The sequence below is a fragment of the Nicotiana tabacum genome, chromosome 2 (assembly GCF_000715075.1).
Source record: "Nicotiana tabacum cultivar K326 chromosome 2, ASM71507v2, whole genome shotgun sequence".
In the NCBI taxonomy this organism is placed as follows: Eukaryota; Viridiplantae; Streptophyta; class Magnoliopsida; order Solanales; family Solanaceae; genus Nicotiana; species Nicotiana tabacum.
Window position 1 is genome coordinate 109,935,740 of NC_134081.1, and position 7,164 is coordinate 109,942,903.

The window sequence follows — 7,164 nt, forward strand, 5'->3', positions numbered from 1 at the left end:
GGTCGTTACAATAGATATATAAGTTATTTTGTATTATAGAAATTAATCAATTTAGTAGTGCACTTGATTAATCTTCTCTCTCTTTTTTAGCATTTTAATTTGAAATCCTACGAATGATATAGATATTAGACGTGGTAAAAAGCTAGTCTTGTTTTTCATTTTGAAACACAAGTCTTTATTGTATTAAATTCATGTCTTCCTGTTGCAAATAAAATTGTAATACAATCTAATAAGGAAAGATTAACAAATAAACGTCTAGTTGATTTTAAAGTTCTAACTTAAGGATAATTATCATATATGGAAATTGAATGTTTATTCCTAAATATTAGGAAGGCAACTTAAATTACAATTTTATCTAGTGTAAAGTCGATTTTTAAGGGTAAAAAAGGCGAATGACATTTCACTAAGAGCCTTCGTGCTTTTAATATAGTATAAATAATCACTGGATATTGGATGTATAATTTTTATACATTGATTACACATTGTTTATACACTAATTTAGGGTTTTGAATAACAAAATTTAGTAGAAATGAAAAAGATATTTCTACAGCCAATTTGTTATTTTCTTTTTCATTTCAATGTATGGTTTTGTTCTGGAATTTACTTGTTATAGTGTGATAATAGGAATAAGTTTCAAAGTAATTAGTAAACTCAAAGAATAATAATTTATGAGATTGTAGCGGGATGCGAATTATCACTACTAAAAAACTGGAAATATCCGTCCAAGATTACCAACCGAAATCGGCCGAAAAAAACCTGACTGAAATCGGTCGAAAAATAAGTAATTTGGTCGCAAAAGTCAAAGAAAATATTTCTGACAACGGAAATAGAGGACCCACAACAAAGATGACCATATTCCGACCGATTGCGGTCGGAAATTGGTCAATCTTTGACTAAGACATGGTCATACTTCTGTGTTATCTACCAAAATAATTTTTAATTAAAACTTTTCAAATATACCGACCAAAATCGGTCGGTATATTTGAAATTATTCTTTCTCTATAACGACCCGACTTGTCATTTTAAGAATTAATATCCCGTTCAGTGACTTAAGGTCCCGAGCAGCTTTGCAATATGTATTATGACCCACGGGTGTGGTCGAGTTTGATTTACTGAAGATTCAAAATTAAATAAAAAGAACAATCTTTATTTAGAAGCTTAAATAGAAAGAGTTGACCGAAGAGTTGACTTTTGAACAAACGACTACAGAATAGAATTTTGATGATGTCCAAAGCTCTGTATGGTGATTATGGACTTAGGAGCATGTCCGAAAAATTATTTGGAGGTCTGTAGTGGAATTAGGCTTGAAATGGCGAAAGATGAATTTTTGGGAAGTTTGACCGGGGGGTTGACTTTTTGATATCGGGGCCGGAATCCAATTCTGGAAATTTGCAATAGCTTCGTTATGTCAATTATGACTTGTGTGCAATATTTAAAGTCATTCCGGATTGATTTGATGTGTTTCGGCACAAGATATAGAATTTGAAAGTTCAAAGTTCATAGATTTTTATTTGAGGTGCGATTCATCGTTTTGATGTTGTTTGATGTGATTTGAGAATTCGACTAAGTTCGTATGATGTTTTAGGACCTGTTGGTATATTCGGTTGAGGTCTCGGGGGCCTCGGATAAGTTTCAGATGGTTAACGGGTTGGATTTTGGACTTTGAACTCTGCTGGAATTTTTCTGATGCAGCATCTAGTTTCCTTCATCGCGTTTGCGAAGAGGAACTGAGAGGCTGGAAAAATTTGTTTTTCGCGTCCGCGAAGATAGGGACGCGTTCGCAAAGGGTGGACAGGGTGTGCATCGCAAATGCGAGAAGCGTTACGCGTTCGCAAAAAAGGAAGTTGAGGGGGCAACTGATTGCTCGACGCGAATGCGAAGAGAGGCTCGCGAACGCGTAGGTGAACCTGGCAGTGCTTCGCGAACGTGGAGGCCCAACCGCGAACGCGAAGAGAAAAATAGAGAAAATAGGGCAGAAGACCTTTGGTCTACACGAACGCGATAGGAAAATCATGAACGCGACGAGTTGGACGCGAACGCGAAGCATGTTTTGGGGTAGTATTATTTTTGTGCTTCACGAACGCGAGGCAATGGCCGCGTTCGCGAAGAAGAAACCACTGGACAGAAACTTTAAGTTCTGAAAATGGGACTTCGTCCCATTTTTTATTTTTACCGATTTGGAGCTCGGATATAGGCGATTTTGAGAGATTTTCAAGGAGAACAATGATGTAAGTGTTCTTAACTCAATATTGGTTAAATTACCAAAATCCATGGTTGTTTTTAACATTTAATGGGTAAATTAAGTTGGAAAGCTTAGAAAGCCCTCTTGGTTTAATTTGAAGATTTGAGGGCCGAGTTGATGTTGGAATTATGTAAAATTGGTATGGCTAGAAACGTGGTTGAATGGGCTTTCGGATCTTATAACTTTTGTCGGGTCCGAGATGCGGGCTCCACGGGCAATTTTTGAGCTAAATTTCGGATTTTGATGGAAAATTAATATTTTCTTATGGAATTAATTCCAAGAAATTTTATTGACTGAATCGAATTATTTGTGGCTAGATTCAAGGCGTTTGGAGGTCAATTCAAGCAAGAAGGCAATTTTGGAATATCGGTATAATTTCAAAAAGGTAAGTATTTTGCCTAACCTTGAGTGGGGAAAATACCCCTTAGGCATTGAGTCTTATTTGCAAATTATGTAATTGAAAACCATGTACGCGAATTTACGAGTACGTACTTGGTTTATATGTGCTAATTTTATTTGCTAAAATCCTTAGACACCCTTATGTATTAAATTGCAAATTATTGACACTTATAAAATCCTTTAGCTGTCTTGCCTAAATCCTTGTTTTGTTGGATTTGTTTTTATATGATAATTTTTGGTGTGATTGCCACCTTGATTTTTATGTGAAATATTATTTTATTGAATTGTTCACTCTCGGATATATTTGTTAAGATTTTGTGCACATTATGGTCGAGCCATGGGCTCCTTATTGTGGAAAATAATGTATTGTTGAATTTTGTGGCGAGTTGAAATATTTGAGCATTTGATATGCAATATGTGATAAATTGTAATATTTGAGCACTTGACGTGCAATCTGTGATAAATTGTAATATTTGAGCACTTGAGGTGCAATTTATGAGATGTGATATTGGCACGTTATATTGTTGGGAAGTTTTATTCGAGTGTTTGCACGAGGTTTCTCCCGTGCTATTATTACTATTGATTTATGCACATGCGGAGTGACAAGGCATGCATATATATATATATATATATATATATATATATATATATATATATATATATATATATATATATATATATATATATATATATGTGTGTGTGTGTGTGTGTGTGTGTGTGTGTGTGTGTGTGTGCGCATGTGGTGAGACAAGGTAGAAATATTATTGTGCGCGTGTGGCGAGACAGGGCGGGCATTGACATTACTATTGCACACGTGGCGAGACAACGTGGGCTATGTCGGGGATTGATTTGTGATGGCCTGGGGGCATTGTTGTTGTTGCATATTTACTTTTGGGACTACGAGGCGGTACCTCGGGAGTGTCCTTTGTTCATATTTTTCTATGTTTGCACTTGCCTTTGGTTATTTTATTTTTCCGTGATATGTAAATTCTTGTATTCTTCTGTGATGTATTATTTGAGTTTATTACGTGTCTTTGAATTCCTTGTTGTATTGTGTTGGTTTTGGCTCTTTGTACAAGACTCTGAGGATTTGTGTTTTATGGTTTTTACTGGTTTTCTAGATTTGACTTGTTTCGAATAAAGAAATTGCTATTATATTTTAATTTAATAAATTTTTATGTCCAAATTAGTAATCATCGGATGCTTCATTTTAATTGAAATATCATTTTCTTCGCCCAAATGAATTCAAAAATAAACTCATTTCTTTGATGATTTCTTACTTGATTTATAAATTGTAAACTTACTTTATTGAAAATAAATTGATCATGCAGATCTTATATACATTGATATTTTTGACACGTGAGTTATCCGTGTGGTTGTGATAGAAATATGGGCACGAGGTGCCGTGAAAAATATGAAAGTGGGTTGAGACCCATAATTCTTTTTAGGATCGTGAAAGGAGGTGTCACATGGTGACTTTTACTTGAAAAGATATTTATTCAAAAGAAGTATATCGAAATATATTTATTCAAAAGAAGTATATTCGAAGATATTTATCTTAAAGAAAAATATGTGAATGATTTACATTTGTGAATGATTTACATTTGAAGGACTTGATTAATTGGTTGTACTTGTGTTCCTTACTCGTTTGAGCAGTAATTATGATGTTCCAGTTGCCTTGATGTTATATCACTGGTTGATTTTGTTGTTATCACTGCTAGTTGTTTTCGATTATTTCAGTATGGTACAGGTTATTTGACTAGTGAGTGTCTTGACCGTACCTCGTCACTACTCCACTGAGGTTAGTCTTGATACTTACTGGGTACGGACTGTGGCGTACTCATACTACACTTTTACACATTTTTGTGCAGAGCCGGGTAATGTGGAGTTAGTCGATCGATCACTAGCAGTACGGATCTTGCTGTGGAGACTCAAGGTAAACCTGTTGATGCGTTCGCAGGCTTCGAAGTCACCTTCTAATTTGTATTCACACTGTTTACTTTATTCCAAAGAGTTGTATTTAGAAAATTGTAACAAACTCTATAGAGCTTATGACTTGTACTACCAATTTTGGAAATTATAAATTTTATAGAGATTTCTATTTCAAAAATTATTGTTGTTATTTAGAAAATGTTAGGCTTACCTAGTCCCTAAGACTAAGTGCCATCATGATACCCAACGGAGGGAAAATTGGGTTGTGACAAGTTGGTGTTAGAGCTCTAGATTCATACTTGCTACGAGTCATAAGCTAGTTTAGTAGAGTCTTGCGGATCGGTACGGAGACGTCAGTACTTATCTTCGAGAGGCTATGAAACTATTAGGACAATCTCACTTCTTTCATTCCTATCGTGCGATTTCATTGATCTCAAAGTTTTAACTTTTATCATTCAATTCTCTCACAGATGGTGAAGACACGAGCTGCACTTGCTAATAACGTTACCTCTGGGGCAGATGTCGCTAGGGGAAGAGGCAGAGGACGACGAGGAGCCGCAAGTAGTTCCAGTTGGAGGGGGGACAGCTACCGGAGGCGCCTGCTGTTACCCCCGGACTTCAGGAGACCTTGGCACAGTTCCTGAGTATGTTTGGTACATTAACTCAGGCGGGATTGATCTCTGTTGCACCAAATATTTTGCGGATTGGAGGAGTAGCTCCGACTCTTACCACAACTCCTGAGCAGCAGGTTCACGTTGGTCAGTTTCTTGGTGTAGTACCGGTACAACCTGTTATTCCGGTTCAGCCTTAGGTCATGCCAGGGGCATCAGAAGTAGAACAAAAGAGACTTGAGAGGTTTAAGAGGTATAGTCCACCTACTTTCAGTGGCACAACTACAGAGGATGCCCAAAGATTTCTAGAAAATTGTCACTGTATTCTCCGCACCATGGGTATTGTGGAAGTGAGCGGAGTTGCCTTTACTACATTTCAAATGTCAGGCGCAGCGTATCAGTGGTGGAAAATCTATGAAGAAGGTAGACCAGCCGATGCAACACCACCAACTTGGGCTCAATTTTCGGAAATGTTCTTGAAAGAGTTTGTTCCCCAGATCACTCTCCGAGATGCGTGGCACACAGAGTTTGAATGGTTGCGTCAGGGCACTATGACAGTGTCAGAATATGCTATCAGGTTCGATGAGGTAGCCCGTCATGCACCTATCTTGGTTCCTACAATCAGAGAGCGGGTCCGCAGATTCATTGAGAGGCTCGATTATGATATTAAAATATTCATGGCTCGAGAGTTGCAAACTGATACTCCATTTCAACAAGTAGTGGAGATTGCGACAAATATTGAGGGTGTTCTAGGCGAGGAAAGGGAGTCTAAGGAGGCCAAAAGGTCTCGAAGCTCTGGAGGGTTCAGCGAATTTTACTTTTCAGCTAGGACCCATTATAGCAGAGGCTCGAGCAGTTGGCCAGCTCAGTCCGCACATCAGATTACTCGGAGTGCTCCAGTAAGTTCTTGCAATGCACCACCGGCACAGGATTCCTATAATGGTTATTCCAGTTATCCGGTACAGACTCAGTATGCGCAACTGCAACCTCGGAGGGGCTATTATGAGTGTGGTGACACTAGGCACACTACGAGAGATTGTTCCAGACTTGTAAGGGGTGGATTTTATCAGAACACTCAGACTATGGGCCTCAGTGCAGCTACTACCCCACGTGCACAACCAGTTAGGGGTGGAGGACAGACGGGTAGAGGGCACCTAAGAGGTGGAGGCCCGACCCGTTGATATAATCGCTATGATTTGGCTGAGGCCGATACGCCAGGTGGTGTCGTTATAGGTATAATCACGATTTGCTATAAAAGAATAATTTTCCTTAATTCGATTCGGATCTGAATATTGAGGCGAGTCCTCCTATTATGCTCCACTTATGGGTGAGCTTGTAATTTTGTGACCCACTTATATGTTTATCCCTATTGGGAGATTTGAAGATGTGAGCCCGTGTCTGTCATTTTTATTTTTGGGCATCATTGAGGGCTATAAGACCAAAAGTAATTCTTATCATTCATTACAGTGGGTTTGATGTGTTTTCGGAATAATTGATTCCAATTTTATGAATTATATGCCCTACCAGTATGAGGGTCCATTATGTGTTATGAAAAAGGTTTACGAAATTTATTGAAAAGAATAAAGAAAGGAAATTGAAATTTCAGTTGGCACAATGTGCAAAATACTTGTGATTCAGAGTTGAGGACGAGATCCTCGCATTTTTATATGATGTGAAATATTTAAACCGGGCTACAAGCCGCAGTGGAAGTTATATAAGGACGAGGTCATTGTGGTAAAATATTTATGACTTTAAATTCTCCCTTGTGAAGATTAATTTGTATTATAGTACTAATAGGGAGTTATGCCTGATAGGCTTATGTGATAATTCTTTTATGTGTTTCTGTGCCATCATTGTGCTATAATTATTGAATTTTTGCCTACGAGGTGAGTGCCCAGGTGGCGTTAAATGTGACTCGTTAAGTTGGATAAATAGTTATGAGGTCTTTATGCCTCACATTTTGCTGTCAGTGTTGTGAAA